The sequence below is a fragment of the Lampetra planeri genome, chromosome 76, assembly GCF_965212315.1.
Source record: "Lampetra planeri chromosome 76, kcLamPlan1.2.h2, whole genome shotgun sequence".
NCBI classification, from domain to species: Eukaryota; Metazoa; Chordata; class Hyperoartia; order Petromyzontiformes; family Petromyzontidae; genus Lampetra; species Lampetra planeri.
In genome coordinates, this window is record NC_136181.1 from 3,076,506 (window position 1) to 3,102,677 (window position 26,172).

Genomic DNA, 26,172 nt, shown 5'->3' on the forward strand with positions numbered 1-26,172 from the left:
CGCTGCCAAGCTTGGTGGTGTTCAGAAGAACAGGTCTGTCGGAAAGACAGCGTCTGAATGAGCACCACCAAGCTTGGCAGCGTATATTTAATCTGGGTTAGAGGGGGAAGAGCGCCTTGACAAAGGAATTTGCATATCAAGAGGAATTTAGCATATTTATGGGAAATGTAGATATGGGATTAGTCCTACTTGTGGAATTCGTAGGAGGTTGGGGGGAGTTTCAAAGTCATATTATGCCCATGCATTATGCAGGATTAGCAGCATCAACGCAACTTGCGTTTAGAGTGTTTTGCCCGCTGCTATAAATTTCCGCGTGATGATGATGATGATGACGACGGTGACGATAACGAAAAGCCAACTTCATTGACCTGCTACCGTTCGGTTCGTCACGGCCAAGTTCGCTTCTACCGGAAAAAAAAGATCTTCCTAGTTAGTAGCTCAAGTGGTGGACTTACGCGTGGTGAAATAGCGTCTTGGTTTTAGTTTTAGTTTTAAGCGGTGACGCTACTGTAGATCGATTTAATCCCGCTCACAACTCATCGCTAAAGACCGGCCATCACATCAGGGCACCGCTAAGACAGAGACGCAAATGTCGACTGATTTCACCCTCATTAGAACTCGGCAGTACAGACCGCTTATCAGCGAGCGCTTAGACATACACTATTCAACTACGTTTATACCGGTAGGAACCTCCTGGTTACACCAGCCCACAGGGGATTATTGTGTCCGTCCGTCCGTCGTGCAGGGACGGGGCTGGGTGGGGAGGGTGGGGAGGGTGGGGAGGCGAGGGTGGGGAGGGTGGGGCTGGGTGGGGAGGGGAGGGGAGGGTGGGGAGGGTGGGGAGGGGAGGGAGGGGAGGGTTGGGAGGGGCTGGGTGGGGAGGGGGGGGCTGGGTGGGGAGGGGAGGGTTGGGAGGGGCTGGGTGGGGAGGGGGGGGGGCTGGGTAGGGAGGGGAGGGCTGGGTGGGGAGGGGAGGGTGGGGATGGGCTGGGTGGGGCTGGGTGGGGGGCTGGGTGGGGAGGGGCTGGGTGGGGAGGGGCTGGTCACCCCGTGGTGTCCTTATAAAACTCAACGTTTCACCTACTCACGCCGGCTTGTGCCCGCCCTCACAGTCGGCCATATTTGTGGAATACACCACTCCGCCGTTGACCCTGCAGGCCATTGACCGAGCAACCCAACGTTCCTACCAGCTCCCTCCACAGCAGGAAGAATGTGTTTTTAAATCCTTTATATTAAGTTCACTTGCTTGCTGACATTTTGCACACAGACTCGTTGTGCGTGACAATTTATTTTCGTGAAAAAAAATTCCAAATTTTTCCACTTTTTAGGAATTTTTTTTTCATATTTAATTTAAAATACCAATGTGATAAAAATGAAACTCTTACTCAAGAAAAACAGAAATGAATGATGAAATAAAACCGATGCCACGCATATAAAGGATTTATAGTGAAAAACTTTGTTTTTAAATCCTTTATATTAAGTTCGCTTGCTTGCTTGCTTACGACCGTGCAAATCTTTCGGTCGTTTTTAAAACCCACTTCCCGTGATCCAATCGAGCTGACACTTTGCACACAGACTCGTTGTGCGTGACAATGCATTTTCGTGAAAAAAAAATTCCAAAATTTTACACTTTTTAGGACAACAATATTATATTTAATTACCAATTTCTTAATGGTGCAATGCAATCATCTGACCCATAGGTGGCAGCCATCTCAAGCCAGAGGACGAGAGGACTCTAGCCGCCACGCATATAAAGGATTTATAGTGAAACACTTTGTTTTTACGGGTTATACTTCTTTACCAGGTCAAGCTCCTGCTGAGCTAAGTGGATTATCATCATCATCATCACGAGGACATTTATAGAAGCAGCCCTAATAGTGTGAACACAGTCGCTCCCGCAAGCTGTGATTAGCGCGGTTGATTACGAAGAGTGGGAACAAATGTTCAACATAATACACACTCAGCTCACACACTTACACACTCACTCACTCACCCACTCACTCACCCACTCACCGACTCACTCGCTCACCCACTCACTCATCCACTCACTCACACACCCACTCACTCACTCACCCACCCACACACTGACACACCCACTCATTCACCCACACACTCACTCACTCACCCACTCACTCACTCACCCACTCACTCACTCACTCACCCACTCACTTACTCACCCACTCACTCATCCACTCACTCACTCACACACCCACTCACCCACTCACCCACCCACCCACTCACCCACTCATCCACTCACTCACTCACACACCCACTCACCCACTCACCCACCCACCCACTCACCCACTCATCCACTCACTCACTCACACACTCACTTACACACTCACCGACTCACTCACTCATCCACTCACTCACACACCCACTCACCCACTCACCCACCCACCCACTCACCCACTCATCCACTCACTCACTCACTCACACACTCACTTACACACTCACCGACTCACTCGCTCATACACTTGTAGAGGTGTAATTGTGTATGGGAGCGGATGGCCAACAAACACAAGGGGCGTGGTTAGGGCCGTACACAGAGGAGGTGCTCGCACCGACGTCCGCACCTGCATCCCCCACGGGCCCCTCCCGGGGGGGCCGAGTGCTATAAAAGGTGGTGAGCCGGAGGGCTCGAGGTCGAGGTATCAGCTTTAACCAGCGAAGACGGAAGACCAGCTAGAATAGGCCCCGGAGCTTCCCTGGCTCGCTGTCCTTGTAAGGGCTGACCAGGGCTAGCCGGTGGCGTGGCCCCGAGAGCCCAGACTGACGAGCAGGTCTGGGGACTCAGGGGGTCGGATCCCAGCTTGACCAGGGCTGGGACAGGTAGCCTCCCCTAGCTCCCTAGTGGAGGACTTGGGCTTAGGTTAGCGGGGCTTAGATGTTGTGTCTCCCTGTTAGCCGAGTAAGGGGACGTCACCCCTTAGGTCCTGTGTATACTCGCTAACTGTATACAAGTTGTGTTAATAAATAAGTGTGCCTCCGATCCCGTCGTCAAGCCTCCTGAGTACTTACTACACACTCACTAACCCACAAACTCACTCACACACTCACCAGCTCACACTCACTCACCCACTCACTCACCCACTCACTCACCCACCCACACACTGACACACCCACTCATTCACCCACACACTCACTCACCCACCCACTCACTCATTCACCCACTCACCCACTCACTCATCCACTCACTCACACACCCACTCACTCACACACCCACTCACTCACCCACTCACTCATCCACTCACTCACACACCCACTCACTCACTCACCCACCCACCCACTCACCCACTCATCCACTCACTCACTCACTCACACACTCACTCACCCACTCACCGACTCACTCGCTCATACACTCACTAACCCACAAACTCACTCACACACTCACCAGCTCACACTCACTCACCCACTCACTCACCCACTCGCTCACCCACTCACGCACCAATTCACGTACTCACTCACCCACCCACACACTGACACACCCACTCATTCACCCACACACTCACTCACTCACCCACTCACTCACTCACTCACCCACTCACCCACTCACTCATCCACTCACTCACCCACTCACTCACCCACCCACCCACTCACCCACTCATCCACTCACTCACTCACACACTCACTCACCCACTCACCGACTCACTCGCTCATACACTCACTAACCCACAAACTCACTCACACACTCACCAGCTCACACTCACTCACCCACTCACTCACCCACTCGCTCACCCACTCACGCACCAATTCACTTACTCACTCACACACTCACCCACCCACACACTGACACACCCACTCATTCACCCACACACTCACTCACTCACCCACTCACTCACTCACCCACTCACTCACTCACCCACCCACTCACTCACCCACCCACTCACTCACCCACTCACTCATCCACTCACTCACACACCCACTCACTCACACACCCACTCACTCACTCACCCACCCACCCACTCACCCACTCATCCACTCACTCACTCACACACTCACTTACACACTCACCGACTCACTCATACACTCACTAACCCACACACTCACTCACAAACTCACCAACTCACACTCAATCACACACTCACTTACACACTCATACACTCACTCACTTACCCACTCACTCATCCACTCACCGACTCACTCACTCATACACTCACTAACCCACAGAGGTGGGACAAAGTCATTGTTATGCAAGTCCAAGTCGAGTCGCAAGTCATCAAATTCATGAATCGAGTCTGACTCGAGTCCAAGTCACATGACTCGAGTCCACACCTCTGCTAACCCACACACTCACTCACACACTCACCAACTCACACTCACTTACCCACTCACTCACTCACACACTCACCAACTCACACTCACTTACCCACTCACTCACCGACTCACTCACTCATACACTCACTCACCCACTCACTCACCAACTCACTTACTCACTCACACACTCACTTACACACTCACCGACTCACTCACACCCACTCACTCACCAACTCACACTCACTCACACACTCACTCACTTTCCTTCTCACTCACTCACACACTCACCCACTCACTCACTCACACACTAACGCTCCTACTCACTCACTCACACACCCACTCACTCACCCTCTCACCGACTCACACACTCATCGACTCACTCACTCACCCTCATGCGCTCACTCACCCACTCACTTACCCTCTCACCAACCCACTCACTCACCCACACTCACTCACCCACTCACCGACTCACTCACTCATCCACTTATTCACACAACAACAACAACCGACATTCACCACGAAGTGGCGGTGACGTCACCACGACGCTTGTGCCAGGCCACGTGCACCTTGAGGCTGCCACGTGAAGTGTCGAACGCCCGCTGGCAGGAGGTCACGGGGCAGACCCAGCAGGTGCCACGGGTCGACTGACTGAGACGACTGGCTGATACACCACCTGTGCCCATTACTGTGCCAACTTGCTGTGCTTTATCCACCCGGCGCTCCGCTCGTTGTTGTGAGCGTCGCTCCTCCGCCCTCCGTTGTTGTTGGAGGGCGACTGCCTCCAACTGCCCAGTAGCGTCCTTCACGAGCCTCCTCCACTGAGGCCGATCTGGACACCGCTGGTACCAGTCATCGGCAAGTCAACTCAGCTCCACGTCCTCCTGTACCACGTCACTCCATCTCTTCTCTAGCCCGTGCCGCGCCCGTTTAGCCCCCTCGATCCGGCCGAACAAAAGCTGTTTAGGCATGCGGTGGCTGGGCATGCGGGCTACATGACCCAGCCAACGCAGCCTTGCCTGCCGGAGGAGCTCACCGATGGGACTTTGCCCAGATCTTCCAAGGATTTGTGAGCTCCTCACACAATCCAGCCTGCAGGTTAAACCCAGGATGGATCGTAGGCAGGCCAGCCTAAATGTTTCCAACCGGCGAAGATACACTCACACACACAGACACACACACACTGACACACACACACTGACACACACACACAGACACACACACAGACACACACTGACACACACACTGACACACACACACTGACACACACACTGACACACACACGTACACTGACACACACACTGACACACACACACTGACACACACACACACATGGCGCTAACCGATGCACCACCGCTCCCCACACAAAGACACACACAGACACACACTGATACACTCACAGACACAATAGCACACACACACCCATACAATCAGAGACTAACACACAGACACACACACTGACACACCTACTGACACACCCACACACAGACACACACACACACAGACACACAGACACACACACACAGACACACACACACACACTGACACACACACAGACACACACACACACTGACACACACACATACACACTGACACACACACTGACACACCCACTGACACACCCACACACAGACACACAGACACACACACACACAGACACACAGACACACACACACTGACACACACACACACTGACACACACACACATACACACTGACACACACACAGACACACACACTGACACACACACACACACACACTGACACACACACACAGACACACACACACACTGACACACACACATACACATTGACACACACACACATACACACTGACACACACACACATACACACAGACACACACACACACTGACACACACACACACTGACACATACACACACACACTGACACACACACACACACACTGACACACACAGACACACACACACACTGACACACACACACCCTGACACACAGACACACAAACACACACTGACACACACACACTGACACACACACTGACACACACACAAACACACAGACACACACTGATACACTCACAGACACAACAGTACACACACACACAGCACAGGCACACACACACACTGACACACACACACTGACACACACACACACTGACACACACACAAAGACACACACAGACACACACACTGACACACACACTGACACACACACTGACACACAGACACAGACACACACACTGACACACACACACTGACACACACACTGACACACACACAAACACACAGACACACACTGATACACTCACAGACACAACAGTACACACACACACAGCACAGGCACACACACACACTGACACACACACACACTGACACACACACACACTGACACACACACACACTGACACACACACAAAGACACACACAGACACACACACTGACACACACACTGACACACACACACACTGACACACACACACACTGACACACACACAAAGACACACACAGACACACACACTGACACACACACTGACACACACACTGACACACAGACACAGACACACACACTGACACACACACACTGACACACACACTGACACACACACAAACACACAGACACACACTGATACACTCACAGACACAACAGTACACACACACACAGCACAGGCACACACACACACTGACACACACACACTGACACACACACACACTGACACACACACACACTGACACACACACACACTGACACACACACAAAGACACACACAGACACACACACTGACACACACACTGACACACACACACACTGACACACACACACACTGACACACACACAAAGACACACACAGACACACACACTGACACACACACTGACACACACACTGACACACAGACACAGACACACACACTGACACACACACACTGACACACACACTGACACACACACAAACACACAGACACACACTGATACACTCACAGACACAACAGTACACACACACACAGCACAGGCACACACACACACTGACACACACACACACTGACACACACACACACTGACACACACACACACTGACACACACACAAAGACACACACAGACACACACACTGACACACACACTGACACACACACACACACACTGACACACACACACACTGACACACACACAAAGACACACACAGACACACACACTGACACACACACTGACACACACACACTGACACACACACACTGACACACACACAAAGACACACACAGACACACACACACACCCTGACACACACAAACACACAGACACACACTGATACACTCACAGACACAACAGTACACACACACACAGCACAGACACGCAACACAAACGGTGAACTGAATACCTGCTGAGATTATTTTTCAGTCATGGTTGTATGAAAAGTGTCACTTCTCAGCTGGGAAAATCCCCTCCCAACCACAGCAGACCTAATTTGCCTACGAAACCCCCCAGAGAATGATCCTAGTTCCTATGATCACGGTTTCATTGGTTCATGACTTTATTTTGGTGATTTTTGAAAAGTGTATTGGTTTAGCCATGTTTGTTTGTGTTGTTGTAGTACAGAGTTAGACTAATGGCCTTAATCTAAGTTGTCTTGTGGTTGTTGTTGTTGTTTGACTTGCATCCCACTGGGATGTTTGCACACAGCGTTGGTGTGTAACGGTGTTTTTTTCTGCAATATTTTGCTGTCTTTTCTTGGATTTTCTGTTTGCACTCAGTCACATATTCACTCAGTAATACAGTCACTCACTCACTCAGTCACTCAGTCACACAGTCAGTCACACAGTCACTCAGTCACTAAGTCACTCACTCAGTCACTCAGTAATACACTCAGTCACTCAGTCACATTTTCACTCAGTAATACAGTCACTCACTCACTCACTCAGTCACTCACTCACTCAGTCACACAGTCACTCAGTCACTAAGTCACTCACTCAGTCACTCAGTAATACACTCAGTCACTCAGTCACATATTCACTCAGTAATACAGTCACTCACTCACTCAGTCACTCAGTCACTCAGTCACACAATCAGTCACACAGTCACTCAGTCACTAAGTCACTCACTCAGTCACTCAGTAATACACTCAGTCACTCAGTCACATATTCACTCAGTAATACAGTCACTCACTCACTCAGTCACTCACTCACTCAGTCACACAGTCACTCAGTCACTAAGTCACTCACTCAGTCACTCAGTAATACACTCAGTCACTCAGTCACATATTCACTCAGTAATACAGTCACTCACTCACTCAGTCACTCACTCACTCAGTCACACAGTCACTCAGTCACTAAGTCACTCACTCAGTCACTCAGTAATACACTCAGTCACTCAGTCACATATTCACTCAGTAATACAGTCACTCACTCACTCACTCAGTCACTCACTCACTCAGTCACACAGTCACTCAGTCACACAGTCACTCACTCACTCACTCAGTCACTCAGTCAGTCACTCAGTCACATATTCACTCAGTAATACAGTCACTCACTCACTCACTCAGTCACTCACTCACTCAGTCACACAGTCACTCAGTCACTAAGTCACTCACTCAGTCACTCAGTAATACACTCAGTCACTCAGTCACATATTCACTCAGTAATACAGTCACTCACTCAGTCACTCAGTCACACAATCAGTCACACAGTCACTCAGTCACTAAGTCACTCACTCAGTCACTCAGTAATACACTCAGTCACTCAGTCACATATTCACTCAGTAATACAGTCACTCACTCACTCAGTCACTCACTCACTCAGTCACACAGTCACTCAGTCACTAAGTCACTCACTCAGTCACTCAGTAATACACTCAGTCACTCAGTCACATATTCACTCAGTAATACAGTCACTCACTCACTCAGTCACTCACTCACTCAGTCACACAGTCACTCAGTCACTAAGTCACTCACTCAGTCACTCAGTAATACACTCAGTCACTCAGTCACATATTCACTCAGTAATACAGTCACTCACTCAATCAGTCACTCACTTAGTCACACAGCCACTCAGTCACTAAGTCACTCACTCAGTCACTCAGTAATACACTCAGTCACTCAGTCACATATTCACTCAGTAATACAGTCACTCACTCACTCGCTCAGTCACTCACTCACTCAGTCACACAGTCACTCAGTCACACAGTCACTCACTCACTCACTCACTCAGTCACTCACTCAGTCACTCAGTCACATATTCACTCAGTAATACAGTCACTCACTCACTCACTCAGTCACTCACTCACTCAGTCACACAGTCACTCAGTCACTAAGTCACTCACTCAGTCACTCAGTAATACACTCAGTCACTCAGTCACATATTCACTCAGTAATACAGTCACTCACTCACTCAGTCACTCACTCACTCAGTCACACAGTCACTCAGTCACTAAGTCACTCACTCAGTCACTCAGTAATACACTCAGTCACTCAGTCACATATTCACTCAGTAATACAGTCACTCACTCACTCACTCAGTCACTCACTCACTCAGTCACACAGTCACTCAGTCACACAGTCACTCACTCACTCACTCAGTCACTCAGTCAGTCACTCAGTCACATATTCACTCAGTAATACAGTCACTCACTCACTCACTCAGTCACTCACTCACTCAGTCACACAGTCACTCAGTCACTAAGTCACTCACTCAGTCACTCAGTAATACACTCAGTCACTCAGTCACATATTCACTCAGTAATACAGTCACTCACTCAGTCACTCAGTCACACAATCAGTCACACAGTCACTCAGTCACTAAGTCACTCACTCAGTCACTCAGTAATACACTCAGTCACTCAGTCACATATTCACTCAGTAATACAGTCACTCACTCACTCAGTCACTCACTCACTCAGTCACACAGTCACTCAGTCACTAAGTCACTCACTCAGTCACTCAGTAATACACTCAGTCACTCAGTCACATATTCACTCAGTAATACAGTCACTCACTCACTCACTCAGTCACTCACTCACTCAGTCACACAGTCACTCAGTCACTAAGTCACTCACTCAGTCACTCAGTAATACACTCAGTCACTCAGTCACATATTCACTCAGTAATACAGTCACTCACTCACTCAGTCACTCACTCACTCAGTCACACAGTCACTCAGTCACTAAGTCACTCACTCAGTCACTCAGTAATACACTCAGTCACTCAGTCACATATTCACTCAGTAATACAGTCACTCACTCACTCACTCAGTCACTCACTCACTCAGTCACACAGTCACTCAGTCACACAGTCACTCACTCACTCACTCAGTCACTCAGTCAGTCACTCAGTCACATATTCACTCAGTAATACAGTCACTCACTCACTCACTCAGTCACTCACTCACTCAGTCACACAGTCACTCAGTCACTAAGTCACTCACTCAGTCACTCAGTAATACACTCAGTCACTCAGTCACATATTCACTCAGTAATACAGTCACTCACTCAGTCACTCAGTCACACAATCAGTCACACAGTCACTCAGTCACTAAGTCACTCACTCAGTCACTCAGTAATACACTCAGTCACTCAGTCACATATTCACTCAGTAATACAGTCACTCACTCACTCAGTCACTCACTCACTCAGTCACACAGTCACTCAGTCACTAAGTCACTCACTCAGTCACTCAGTAATACACTCAGTCACTCAGTCACATATTCACTCAGTAATACAGTCACTCACTCACTCAGTCACTCACTCACTCAGTCACACAGTCACTCAGTCACTAAGTCACTCACTCAGTCACTCAGTAATACACTCAGTCACTCAGTCACATATTCACTCAGTAATACAGTCACTCACTCAATCAGTCACTCACTCAGTCACACAGCCACTCAGTCACTAAGTCACTCACTCAGTCACTCAGTAATACACTCAGTCACTCAGTCACATATTCACTCAGTAATACAGTCACTCACTCACTCGCTCAGTCACTCACTCACTCAGTCACACAGTCACTCAGTCACACAGTCACTCACTCACTCACTCAGTCACTCACTCAGTCACTCAGTCACATATTCACTCAGTAATACAGTCACTCACTCACTCACTCAGTCACTCACTCACTCAGTCACACAGTCACTCAGTCACTAAGTCACTCACTCAGTCACTCAGTAATACACTCAGTCACTCAGTCACATATTCACTCAGTAATACAGTCACTCACTCACTCACTCAGTCACTCACTCACTCAGTCACACAGTCACTCAGTAATACAGTCACTCAGTCACTCACTCAGTCACTCAGTAATACACTCAGTCACTCAGTCACTCACTCAATCACTCACTCAGTCACTCAGTCAGATATTCACTTTAAGATGTTTTTTGTTCATGTTTTTTGTTTGTTGAGGTTGCACCCGATTCAAGAGCCCAATGGCTCACAGGGCTCTATACCTAATACATGAACCTGAACATTTTGATGTGACGTCACATTTCTCAAACCCCCCCCCCCCACCCCATCGTCACACATCGTCACAAATGTCTGACCCCTCCCCTCCCCCTATAGGTGCGTGACGTCATTTATGGACGGCCCCTAATTAGAAAAAGTGCCAGAAGATCGATGCACGGTTGGGTACTTACGGTATGAAAGGAGTTCAACGTATGTAACGTAGGCTCACACAGAGACCCATAGACTCACACAGAGACCCATAGACTCACACAGAGGCCCATAGACTCACACAGAGACCCATAGACTCACACAGAGACCCATAGACTCACACAGAGGCCCATAGACTCACACAGAGACCCATAGACTCACACAGAGACCCATAGACTCACACAGAGACCCATAGACTCACACAGAGACCCATAGACTCACACAGAGACCCATAGACTCACACAGAGACCCATAGACTCACACAGAGACTCATAGACTCACACAAATACCCATAGACTCACACAGAGACCCATAGACTCACACAGAGACCCATAGACTCACACAGATACCCATAGACTCACACAGAGACCCATAGACTCACACAGAAACCATAGACTCACACAGATACCCATAGACTCACACAGAGACCCATAGACTCACACAGAGACCCATAGACTCACACAGAGACCCATAGACTCACACAGAGACCCATAGACTCACACAGAGACCCATAGACTCACACAGAGACCCATAGACTCACACAGAGACCCATAGACTCACACAGATACCCATAGACTCACACAGAGACCCATAGACTCACACAGAGACCCACAGACTCACACAGATACCCACAGACTCACACAGAGACCCATAGACTCACACAGAGACCCATAGACTCACACAGAGACCCATAGACTCACACAGAGACCCATAGACTCACACAGAGACCCATAGACTCACACAGAGACCCATAGACTCACACAGAGACCCATAGACTCACACAGAGATCCATAGACTCACACAGATACCCATAGACTCACACAGAGACTCATAGACTCACACAGAGACCCATAGACTCACACAGAGACCCATAGACTCACACAGAGACCCATAGACTCACACAGAGACCCATAGACTCACACAGATACCCATAGACTCACACAGAGACCCATAGACTCACACATAGACCCATAGACTCACACAGATACCCACAGACTCACACAGAGACCCATAGACTCACACAGATACCCATAGACTCACACAGAGACCCATAGACTCACACAGAGACCCATAGACTCACACAGACACCCATAGACTCACACAGAGACCCATAGACTCACACAGAGACCCGTAGACTCACACAGAGACCCATAGACTCACACAGATACCCACAGACTCACACAGAGACCCATAGACTCACACAGATACCCATAGACTCACACAGAGACCCATAGACTCACACAGAGACCCATAGACTCACACAGACACCCATAGACTCACACAGAGACCCATAGACTCACACAGATACCCATAGACTCACACAGAGACCCATAGACTCACACAGATACCCATAGACTCGCACAGAGACCCATAGACTCACACAGAGACACATAGACTCACAGAGAGACCCATAGACTCGCACAGATACCCGTAGACTCACACAGAGACCCACAGACTCACACAGATACCCATAGACTCACACAGAGACCCATAGACTCACACAGAGACCCATAGACTCACACAGAGACCCATAGACTCACTCACACAGAGACCCATAGACTCACACAGATACCCATAGACTCACACAGAGACCCATAGATTCACACAGAGACCCACAGACTCACACAGACACCGATAGACTCACACAGAGACCCATAGACTAACACAGAGACCCACAGACTCACACAGATACCGATAGACTCACACAGATACCCATAGACTCACACAGAGACCCATAGACTCACACAGAGACCCATAGACTCACACAGAGACCCATAGACTCACTCACACAGAGACCCATAGACTCACACAGATACCCATAGACTCACACAGAGACCCATAGACTCACACAGAGACCCATAGACTCACACAGAGACCCATAGACTCACTCACACAGAGACCCATAGACTCACACAGATACCCATAGACTCACACAGAGACCCATAGACTCACACAGAGACCCATAGACTCGCACAGAGACACATAGACTCACACAGAGACACATAGACTCACACAGAGACCCATAGACTCAAACAGAGACCCATAGACTCACACATAGATCCGTTGACTCACACAACAGAGACCCATATACTCACACAGAGACCCATAGACTCACACAGACACCCATAGACTCACACAGAGACCCATAGACTCACACAGAGACCCATAGACTCACACAGCAGAGACCCATAGACTCACACAGCAGATACCCATAGACTCACACAGCAGATACCCATAGACTCACACAGAGACCCATAGACTCACACAGAGACCCACAGACTCACACAGATACCGATAGACTCACACAGATACCCATAGACTCACACAGAGACCCATAGACTCACACAGAGACCCATAGACTCACACAGAGACCCATAGACTCACTCACACAGAGACCCATAGACTCACACAGATACCCATAGACTCACACAGAGACCCATAGACTCACACAGAGACCCATAGACTCACACAGAGACCCATAGACTCACTCACACAGAGACCCATAGACTTACACAGATACCCATAGACTCACACAGAGACCCATAGACTCACACAGAGACCCATAGACTCGCACAGAGACACATAGACTCACACAGAGACACATAGACTCACACAGAGACCCATAGACTCAAACAGAGACCCATAGACTCACACATAGATCCGTTGACTCACACAACAGAGACCCATATACTCACACAGAGACCCATAGACTCACACAGAGACCCATAGACTCACACAGAGACCCATAGACTCACACAGAGACCCATAGACTCACACAGAGACCCACAGACTCAATCAGAGACCCGTAGACTCACACACACCCATAGACTCACACAGATACCCATAGACTCACAGAGAGACCCATAGACTCACACAAAGACCCATAGACTCGCGCAGAGGCCCATAGACTCACACAGAGACCCATAGACTCACACAGAGACCCACAGACTCACACAGAGACCCATAGACTCACACATAGATCCGTTGACTCACACAGAGATCCATAGACTCACACAGAGACCCATAGACTCACACAGAGACCCATAGACTTACACAGAGACCCATAGACTCACACAGAGACTCATAGACTCACACAGAGACCTGTAGACTCTCACAGAGACCCATAGACTCACACAGAGACCCACAGACTCACACAGAGACCCATAGACTCACACAGAGACCCATAGACTCACACAGAGACCCATAGACTCACACAGAGACCCACAGACTCACACAGAGACCCATAGACTCACACAGAGACCCATAGACTCACACAGAGACCCATAGACTCACACAGAGACCCATAGACTCACACAGAGACCCATAGGCTCGCACATATACCCATATACTATTATAGCAGAGACCCACAGACTCAAACAGAGACCCATAGACTCACACATAGATCCGTTGACTCACACAGCAGAGACAATAAACTCACACAGAGACCCATAGACTCACACAGAGACCCATAGACTCACACAGAGACCCATAGACTCACACAGAGACCCATAGACTCACACAGAGACCCACAGACTCACACAGAGACCCATAGACTCACACGGATACCCATATACTGACATAGCAGAGACCCGCAGACTGACACAGAGACCCATAGACTCCCCTCCCCCCCAGGTGCGTGACGTCATTTATGGACGGCCCTTTTCCCATTCAGTCATCGCGATTGGCTTTTAGCATTTTCGCCACGCCGTTATGAGACCCATTCAGGTTCGCTGAAAGATACTGGTCGTGTGGCTGCAATGGCGACATCACGACGCTAGGTGACACCGTGCAAATATTAGCAATATTCCAGATTTGAAGCTTTCGTGACTGCAAGGATTCATATTTTTAGGTTTTTTTCGGTAAAGTCATCACGTAGAAGGGAAATAATAAAATAATATAAATATAAAACAATAAAAAATTCTCAAGTGGAGAACAGGTCTGTCGGAAAGACAGTGTCATTCACATCATCATCAACATCATCATCATTAACATCATCATCAACATCATCATCTACATCATCATCTTTTTTTTAGATTTAAAGCTTTCGTGACTGCAGGGATTCATCTTCTTGGTTCTTTCGGTAAAGTCACGTAGAAGGGAAGTAATAAAATAATAAAAATAAAACATAATAAAATAATTCTCACGACGTTTCGGCCACAACGCAAGCAGCCGTCCTCAGGTGAAGAATGAAACACCACCAAGCTTGGAGCGTATATTTAAGCTGGGTTGGAGGGGGGGAGGTGGGAAGAAGAGCGCCTTGACAAAACAATTTGCATATCAAGAGGAATTTAGCATATGGAAAATGCGTAGGAGGTGGGCGGGGGGGTTTCAAAGTCATATTATGCCCGTACATTATGCAGGATTAGCAGCATCAAAGGGAGGGGATGGTGGGTTTCAAAGTCATATGATGCCCGTACATTATGCAGGATTAGCAGCATCAAAGGGAGGGTGCAGGGAGTAGCATTAACAAAGGAAAGGAATGTTAATAGTATGTAGCTGCAGTTACTAAACCACCACGTAAAAAACTAAAGTATAAACTACATAAACAACTAAAGTATAAACTGCATAGCATCATCAGTATACTTACTATACTCTACAATAAGCTGAGTTACTAACAGTAAGTAATACATTACAATTCTACGTCGTAAAAATTGTATAATATGCTTCCATCTAAACTTTATTCTCTTACATCACACGAGTCTACACCGTACTATATACTGCCATAGACAAACCCAACATTAAATTATATACTGTATTGCTATAAACCACCCTATACCTTATACATTTTAATATAACACTATGTATTATTCTACCCACCCTAATGTGTATCACACTGCTATATGTTTACTATACAATTACGATGCTATATATTACTTTGTACATTGTATTAAGCATTTCAATGTAATACTATTTGTTATCATACACTGTACCATTGACCGTCGTGTCAATGGGTGAGTAGTGGTAGGAAACTTGCAGCAGAGCAAAGAATCCATTCCCTGCGGAGAATACAATGCCAGTGAGTGGAACGCGGTCTGAAAGTCACCGTAAACGCGAACACAATCAGTTAAGATCCGAAATGGTTTATTACGTCCTTCCATTGATTGCTAAGCCAGAATCCATCTTCTTGGTTGCCAGTGAACTCAAACACGTACGCCAAGCTCTTAAGGCTAACGGTTACTCCGACTACACAATCCAACGTTTTCATGGAGAAATTTGAGACTGACGCCATCCAGACTGCCACTCTACGCCCGACCTTATGGAAGAGGTACGTGGATGACACTTTTGTCATCTGGCCACATGGCCGGCCTGCTCTAGACCGATTCCTCGACCACATCAATTCCATACACCCAGCCATCAGATTCACCATGGAAGTCGAAAAATATGGCAAGCTACGCTTTTGGATGTCCTAATTAAAAGGAGACCTGATGGTTCAATGAGCCACTCTGTCTACAGGAAAGCCACCCATATGGATGCTTACCTAAAACTGGATTCCCACCACCATCCATCCCAGAAGAATTCCCTCATCAAGACTCTGCACCATAGAGCCCAATGCATCTCCGACCAGGAACACATTGCCAGTGAACTCAAACACGTACGCCAAGTTCTCAAGGCTAACGGTTACTCCGACTACACAATCCGCAAGGCCATCACTCCAACCATCAAGAAGGATCCTGCTGAGGAGCCTTTCAAGACCATCACCTTACCCTACATTGCTGGGGTCACAAAAAAGATCTCCAAAATCCTGATTAAACACAAGATCCAGGTCCGATTCAACACAGTACATAAAATCCGTGATCTGGTCCCGTCTGTAAAAGATGTGGTTCCAGACATACAGTACCCTGGCGTCTACAAACTAAGTTGCCTCTGTGGTAGCAGTTACATTGGGGAAACCAAACGACATGTCTCGGACCGCATCCGTGAACATAAAGCTGATCTAAAACACGGTAGGACTAACACCTCAGCCGTGGCAGATCACTGTTACAATTCAGTGGGCTCACATGACATTGACTTCTCCGAGACAGAGGTTCTCTGCAAGCCATCTGGCTACCATGAGAGGTTCGTTCATGAGGCGATCCACATATACAAACACAGAGACAATTTCAACCGAGAAGATGGATTCTGGCTCAGCAATCATTGGAAGGACGTAATAAACCATTTCGGATCTTTAATGATTGTGTTCACGTTTACGGTGACTTTCAGACCGTAGTCCACTCACCGGCATTGACTATGTATCTTTTATTCTCCGCAGGGAATGGATTCTTTGCTCCGCTGCAAGTCTCCTACCACCACACTCCCATTGACATATTTCGTTGCTTCCTCTTAGTATCTTTCACGCGACGGTCAATGGTATAATGTATAGCGGATTGTATAATAATAAATAGTTTAAAAATTATATGCTTAATGCAATGTACAAAGTAATATATAGTATCGTAATTGTATAGTGAATATACAGCAGTGAGATATACAGTAGGGTGGGTAGAATAATACATAGTGTTATATTAAAACGTATAAGGTGGTTTATAGCAATACAGTATATGATTTAATGTTGGGTTTGTCTATGGCAGTATATAGTACGGTGTAGACTCGTGTGATGTAAGAGAATAAAGTTTAGATGGAAGCATATTATATTTTTTACGACGTAGAATTGTAATGTATTACTTACTGTTAGAAACTCAGCTTATTGTAGAGTATAGTAAGTATACTGATGATACTATGCAGTTTATAGTTTAGTTGTTTATGTAGTTTATACTTTAGTTGTTTACGTGGTGGTTTAGTTACTGCAGCTACATACTATTAACATTCCTTCCCTTTAGTAATGCTACCCCTATCCCCTCCCTTTGATGCTGATAATCCTGCATAATGCACGGGCATAATATGACTTTAAACCCCCCGCCAAACTTCCTACGCATTTCACAAGTACTACTAATCGCATATCTGCATTTTCCATAAAAATGCTAAATTCTTCTTGATATGCAAATTATTTTGTCAAGGCGCTCTTCCCCCCTCCATCCCAGATTAAATAGACGATCCAAGCCTGGGGTGTGTCATTCAGACGCTGTCTTCTCGACAGACCTGTTCTCCACCTGAGGACGGCTGCTTGCGTTGTGGCCGAAACGTCGTGAGAATTATTTTATTATGTTTTATTTTTATTATTTTATTATTTCCATTCTACGTGACTTCACCGAAAGAACCAAGAAGATGAATCCCTGCAGTCACGAAAGCTTTAAATCGAAACCATCAACATCGTCACCATGACCATCATCACCATCATGAACATCGTCACCATGACCACCATGACCATCATCACCATCATCACCATCGTCACCATGACCACCATGACCATCATCACCATCATCAACATCGTCACCATGACCACCATGACCATCATCACCATCATCAACATCGTCACCATGACCACCATGACCATCATCACCATCATCACCATCGTCACCATGACCATCATCACCATCATCACCATCGTCACCATGACCATCATCACCATCATGAACATCAACATCATCACCATGACCATCATCAACATCGTCACCATAACCAACATCATCAACATCGTCACCATGACCATCATCACCATCATCAACATCGTCACCATGACCACCATGACCATCATCAACATCGTCACCATGACCATCATCACCATCATCAACATCGTCACCATGACCACCATGACCATCATCACCATCGTCACCATCGTCACCATGACCATCATCACCATCATCAACATCGTCACCATGACCATCATCACCATCGTCACCATCATCACCATCGTCACCATGACCATCATCACCATCATGAACATCAACATCATCACCATAACCATCATCAACCTCGTCACCATGACCATCATCACCATCGTCACCATGACCACCATCACCATCATCACCATCAACATCGTCACCATGACCATCATCACCATCATCATCACCATCAACATCTTCACCATGACCAACATGACCATCATCACCATCAACATCGTCACCATGATCAACATCATCATCACCATCAACATCGTCACCTTGACCATCATCACCATCATCACCATCAACATCGTCACCATGACCAACATGACCATCATCACCATCAACATCATCACCATGACAATCATCACCATCAACATCGTCACCATGACCATCATCACCATCAACATCATCACCATGACCATCATCACCATCAACATCATCACCATGACAATCATCACCATCAACATCGTCACCATGACCATCATCACCATCAACATCATCACCATGACCATCATCACCATCAACATCATCACCATGACCATCATCACCATCAACATCATCACCATGACCATCATCACCATCAACATCATCACCATGACCATCATCACCATCATCACCATCAACATCATCACCATGACCATCATCACCATCAACATCATCACCATGACAATCATCACCATCAACATCGTCACCATGACCATCATCACCATCAACATCATCACCATGAGAATCATCACCATCAACATCGTCACCATGACCATCATCACCATCAACATCATCACCATGACCATCATCACCATCAACATCATCACCATGACCATCATCACCATCATCACCATCAACATCATCACCATGACAATCATCACCATCAACATCGTCACCATGACCATCATCACCATCAACATCATCACCATGACCATCATCACCATCAACATCGTCACCATGACCATCATCACCATCAACATCATCACCATGACCATCATCACCATCAACATCATCACCATGACAATCATCACCATCAACATCGTCACCATGACCATCATCACCATCAACATCATCACCATGACCATCATCACCATCAGCATCATCACCATGACCATCATCACCATCAACATCATCACCATGACCATCAACATCGTCACCATGACCATCATCACCATCAACATCATCGTCACCATTGTCACCATAAACACGTGCACACACACACACATGCACACACACACACACACACGTGCACACACACACGTGCACACACACACGTGCACACACACACACACACGTGCACACACACACGTGCACACACACACACGTGCACACACACACGTGCACACACACACGTGCACACACACACACACGTGCACACACACACACGTGCACACACACACGTGCACACACACACGCGTACACACACACACGTGCACACACACACACACGTGCACACACACACGTGTACACACACACATGTGTACACACACACACGTGCACACACACACGTGCACACACACACACGTGCACACACACACGTGTACACACACACGTGCACACACACACACACGTGCACACACACACGTGCACACACACACACACGTGCACACACACACGTGCACACACACACACGTGCACACACACACGTGTACACACACACACACGTGTACACACACACGTGCACACACACACACACGTGCACACACACACGTGCACACACACACGTGCACACACACACACACACGTGCACACACACACGTGCACACACACACACGTGCACACACACACGTGCACACACACACGCGTACACACACACACGTGCACACACACACGTGCACACACACACACACGTGCACACACACACACACGTGTACACACACACACGTGCACACACACACACGTGCACACACACACGTGCACACACACACACGTGCACACACACACGTGCACACACACACACGTGTACACACACACACGTGCACACACACACACACGTGCACACACACACACACACACGTGCACACACACACGTGCACACACACACACACGTGTACACACACACACACACACGTGCACACACACGTGCACACACACACGTGCACACACACACACACATACACACACGTGCACACACACGTGCACACACACACGTGCACACACACACACGTGCACACACACACGTGCACACACACACACACGTGCACACACACACGTGCACACACACACGTGCACACACACACACACGTGCACACACACACACACGTGCACACACACACACACGTGCACACACACGTGCACACACACACACACGTGCACACACACGTGCACACACACACACACACGTGCACACACACACGTGCACACACACACACAGGTGCACACACACACACACGTGCACACACACACACACGTGTACACACACACACGTGCACACACACACACGTGTACACACACACGTGCACACACACACACACGTGCACACACACACACACGTGCACACACACACACACACACGTGCACACACACACACACACGTGCACACACACACGTGCACACACACACACGTGTACACACACACGTGCACACACACACACACGTGTACACACACACACGTGCACACACACACACGTGTACACACACACGTGCACACACACACACACACGTGCACACACACACACACGTGCACACACACACACACACGTGCACACACACACACACGTGTACACACACACACGTGCACACACACACACGTGTACACACACACGTGCACACACACACACACGTGCACACACACACACACGTGTACACACACACACACGTGCACACACACACACGTGCACACACACACACACGTGCACACACACACACACGTGCACACACACACACGTGCACACACACACACGTGCACACACACACACACGTGCACACACACACACGTGCACACACACACACACGTGTACACACACACACACACACGTGCACACACACGTGTACACACACACACACGTGCACACACACACGTGCACACACACACACGTGCACACACACACACACGTGTACACACACACACACACACGTGCACACACACGTGCACACACACACACACGTGCACACACACACGTACACACACACACACACGTGTACACACACACGTGTACACACACACACGTGCACACACACACACACGTGCACACACACACACGTGCACACACACACGTACACACACACACGTGTACACACACACACGTGCACACACACACACACACGTGCACACACACACACGTGCACACACACACGTACACACACACACACACGTGTACACACACACACGTGCACACACACACACACACGTGCACACACACACACACACGTGCACACACACACACACACGTACACACACACACACACGTGCACACACACACACGTGCACACACACACACACGTGCACACACACACACACGTGCACACACACACACACGTGTACACACACACGTGCACACACACACACGTGCACACACACACGTGTACACACACACACACGTGCACACACACACACACACGTACACACACGTGCACACACACACACACGTGCACACACACACACACATGTGTACACACACACGTGCACACACACACACGTGCACACACACACGTGCACACACACACACGTGCACACACACACACACGTGCACACACACACGTGCACAGACACACACGTGCACACACACACACACGTGCACACACACACGTGCACACACACACGTGCACACACACACACGTGCACACACACACACACACACGTGCACACACACACACACGTGCACACACACACACGTGCACACACACACACGTGCACACACACACACGTACACACACACGCGCACACACACACACGTGCACACACGTGCACACACAACGAGATCTCAATGTTAACCGTGTTGCGCCTCAGTGGCTAGGAGATGTTAACTACCTCACCCGGTGTACAGGAGGTCGTGTGTGGGTTTGCTCCCGACCCTGACACCTGCTGCGTATTGGCAGTTCGTGTCAAGCATGAGGATGGCTGCTTGCGTTGTGGCCGAAACGTCGTGAGAATTGTTTTATTATGTTTTATTTTTATTATTTTATTACTTCCCTTCTACGTGACTTTACCGAAAGAACCAAGAAGATGAATCCCTGCAGTCACGAAAGCTTTAAATCGAAATTATTTGGGTCGTTCAGGAAAATGCGTTCAAGGGCTTTCTCCGTTCCAGCCAAACAAAAAAAAAACGTCCTTAATATTTAAATGAATGGGTATGAACACGTCAAGATAATACCAACAGTGTACTGGACACGCGTCGTGTTAAAATAAACGGTGCCATGGGTCGACTGCTGTGCCAGGCTAGGTGCATGGGTTGACTGCTGTGCCAGGCTAGGTGCAGGAGGTCATGGGACAGACCCAGCAGGTGCCATGGGTTGACTGCTGTGCCAGGCTAGGTGCATGGGTCGACTGCTGTGCCAGGCTAGGTGCATGGGTTGACTGCTGTGCCAGGCTAGGTGCATGGGTTGACTGCTGTGCCAGGCTAGGTGCATGGGTTGACTGCTGTGCCAGGCTAGGTGCATGGGTTGACTGCTGTGCCAGGCTAGGTGCATGGGTTGACTGCTGTGCCAAGCTAGGTGCATGGGTTGACTGCTGTGCCAGGCTAGGTGCATGGGTTGACTGCTGTGCCAGGCTAGGTGCATGGGTTGACTTCTGTGCCAGGCTAGGTGCAGGAGGAGGTGCCATGGGTTGACTGCTGTGCCAGGCTAGGTGCATGGGTTGACTGCTGTGCCAGGCTAGGTGCAGGAGGAGGTGCCATGGGTTGACTGCTGTGCCAGGCTAGGTGCATGGGTTGACTGCTGTGCCAGGCTAGGTGCATGGGTTGACTGCTGTGCCAGGGTAGGTGCATGGGTCGACTGCTGTGCCAGGCTAGGTGCATGGGTTGACTGCTGTGCCAGGCTAGGTGCATGGGTTGACTGCTGTGCCAGGCTAGGTGCATGGGTTGACTGCTGTGCCAGGCTAGGTGCATGGGTTGACTGCTGTGCCAGGCTAGGTGCATGGGTTGACTGCTGTGCCAGGCTAGGTGCATGGGTCGACTGCTGTGCCAGGCTAGGTGCATGGGTTGACTGCTGTGCCAGGCTAGGTGCATGGGTTGACTGCTGTGCCAGGCTAGGTGCATGGGTTGACTGCTGTGCCAGGCTAGGTGCAGGAGGTCATGGGACAGACCCAGCAGGTGCCATGGGTTGACTGCTGTGCCAGGCTAGGTGCATGGGTTGACTTCTGTGCCAGGCTAGGTGCAGGAGGAGGTGCCATGGGTTGACTGCTGTGCCAGGCTAGGTGCATGTGTTGACTGCTGTGCCAGGCTAGGTGCATGGGTTGACTGCTGTGCCAGGCTAGGTGCATGTGTTGACTGCTGTGCCAGGCTAGGTGCATGGGTTGACTGCTGTGCCAGGCTAGGTGCATGTGTTGACTGCTGTGCCAGGCTAGGTGCATGGGTTGACTGCTGTGCCAGGCTAGGTGCAGGAGGTCATGGGACAGACCCAGCAGGTGCCATGGGTCGACTGCTGTGCCAGGCTAGGTGCATGGGTCGACTGCTGTGCCAGGCTAGATGCAGGAGGAGGTGCCATGGGTTGACTGCTGTGCCAGGCTAGGTGCATGGGTTGACTGCTGTGCCAGGCTAGGTGCATGGGTTGACTGCTGTGCCAGGCTAGGTGCATGAGGAGGAGGTCACGGGCTGACTGCTGTGCCAGGCTAGGTGCATGAGGAGGTCATGGGTTGACTGCTGTGCCAGGCTAGGTGCATGGGTTGACTGCTGTGCCAGGCTAGGTGCATGAGGAGGTCATGGGTTGACTGCTGTGCCAGGCTAGGTGCATGGGTTGACTGCTGTGCCAGGCTAGGTGCATGGGTTGACTGCTGTGCCAGGCTAGGTGCAGGAAGAGGTCACGGGATAGACCCAGCAGGTGCCATGGGTTGACTGCTGTGCCAGGCTAGGTGCCATGGGTTGACTGCTGTGCCAGGCTAGGTGCATGGGTTGACTGCTGTGCCAGGCTAGGTGCATGAGGAGGAGGTCACGGGACATGATGAACCCAGACACCCCACACGTCAATGACAATCGATGTCACCAAACCACAAAATCTCACGTCCTGGTGACTTTATGCGCGATAACAACGCTCTTACAAGGCTTATAATATTTACAATGGTAACATACGAAACTACGATATCATGTACACGGTTTAAATTATAACGTTTTCGTTTGTGACACACATCACGTGGCGGGCCTAGCTAGGCAGGCTTGTGCCTGAACCAGGCCGCCATTGCCCCTCCACGTGTCTGGGAAACCACGTGGCGAGCTCGCCCCCTCATCATCATCATCCTGCTGTGAGGAGTGACAGCAGTGTGTGTGTGGGGTGTGTGTGTGTGTGTGGGGGTGTGTGTGTGTGTGGGGTGTGTGTGTGTGTGTGGGGTGTGTGTGTGTGTGGGGTGTGTGTGTGTGTGGGGTGAGTGTGTGTGTGGGGTGAGTGTGTGTGTGGGGTGAGTGTGTGTGTGGGGT